This window comes from Ascaphus truei, chromosome 20, assembly GCF_040206685.1.
Source record: "Ascaphus truei isolate aAscTru1 chromosome 20, aAscTru1.hap1, whole genome shotgun sequence".
Taxonomy (NCBI): Eukaryota; Metazoa; Chordata; class Amphibia; order Anura; family Ascaphidae; genus Ascaphus; species Ascaphus truei.
The window spans coordinates 28797554-28799592 of NC_134502.1; positions in this window are offsets into that span (position 1 = coordinate 28797554).

The following is a 2039-nucleotide window of genomic DNA, read 5'->3' on the forward strand; positions in this document are numbered from 1 at the left end:
GCCCCCCAGGCGCATGTTCAATGCTAATGACAAGGCTAGGAGCGTTTGGCCCGTGGCGGCGCTTAAGCAGGCAGGACAGACCCAAAGGCTCCCCCCCCCCCCCCCCGCGCTCAAACTTACCGGCAACTCGCCCACACGCACCCCTCCCCCCCCCCTGCTTCCCCCCTGAGCATTAAGTCAATGCAAGAGACAGGAACACCCAGCTCCCTAACACACTAAGACAGGCGACTTGGACTTACAGAGCAGGGTTGTGGCCTAGAGAGACATAACACAGGTAACAAACACACCCTTACCCAACTCCCATCAAGCATATCTATAGTTCGCCCACCCCCCCCTGCCGTCCCCCCCCCCACCCCGTCTTCAGCCTGCTAGATAAATTTAATAAGATCTCGGGGTTCAAAATTAACCAAACGAAGTCAGAAGCTCTAAATTTAAACCTGCCAAAGGCTACCGCAAAATTGATAGAACTAAATTTTAACTTCAAATGGCAAGCCTCCTCGATTAAATACCTAGGGGTTAATATCACCAAAGAATATAGCGCCCTATACAAAGCTAACTACCCCAGACTGATAAGGACCCTAGTGGAGGATCTCAGACTCTGGTCAGGCTATGCAATCTCCTGGATCGGCAAATGCATTCGACCAAATTAAATCTGAAACGGGGATACCAAATTTCGAATTCTTTAGATACCTTCAGATTAGAGCCTTCTACAATAAAATCCCTAAACGCCCGAAGCGTACCAATTTCGAGCAGCTGTGTTCTAGAGGAACGGACACCTCGGGACTTACCTCTACGATCTACAGAGCGGTAGTCTGCCCTGAGACCACAGACGATGCCAAACTGAACTATAGACGGGCGTGGGAAACGAACTTAGGGGACACCTTAGAAGACGAAGACTGGGACTCTATAGTGCTGGCAGCGGCTAAAAGCTCGATCTGCACGACCCTGAAGGAGAACGCATATAAAGTCCTCATGCGGTGGTACCTCACCCCAACACGATTAGCAAAGTTTGTGAAAGGCTACCCCCCACTGTGTCCCAAACAGTGTGGGGAACAAGCAGACTTGCTGCACATGCTGTGGGGTTGCACCAAAGTGGCACCTTTATGGGAGGAAATCCAAAATTGGCTAGAGAGAATTCTCGGACAGCCGGTCCCTCTGGACCCCTGGCTGTTCCTGCTGGGCAGGCGCAGGCGGGGGCTAGGCAGACCGGCGCAAAAATTAATTGCACACTTTGCAACAGCCATGAGGTGCGAACTCGCAGCACTGTGGAAGCAACCAGACTTACCCACAATGATGAAAATTCGGAACAGAATCTGGTACGTTTGCCGGATGGAACAATTGACGAGTCTGGTCAATGACACCAGCACAAATTTCCTAAAAACATGGGCCCCTTGGCTAGACCAATCTGACATCCCTGGGGTGAATGCCACAACATTCTGCTGTGATAAAAGAAGATGCGTTCTCCTCCGGGCCAGCGGCACGGACAATGACAGGTTAGAGCACCGATAGGGCAGACCCATGATGATTGCGAAGGGACTGGCAGTCGGCTCCCTCAGAACAAACACAGTGCCGGTGGTTCAAGAACACAGTCTGGAGACACGTCTCACCTGGCCGTCTTACCCGGCCGTCTTATCTGGCCGCCTTCCCCCCCCCTACCCCCCCCCTCTCCCCCTGAGTTTGTCTTGTACGTCTTGTAAGTCAGTTAATTTTATTTTTCTTGCAGTTGATACTGTAAAACAAAATGTTGGGCACGAGGGCACTCATATAAGATAATGGGTTGTCAGCTATTTTGTGAACTGTACCTTGTCCCAATAAAAAAAACTTTTTTGTTGAAAAAAAAAAAAGCCTTTATAGCGCGATATTGCATATATATATATATATATATATATATATATATATATATATATATATATATATATATATATATATATATATATATATATATATATACATACATACATACATACATACATATATATATATATATATATATATATATATTGTGACAAACGGCTTACTCCGGGGCTCCGCCGTCTGTC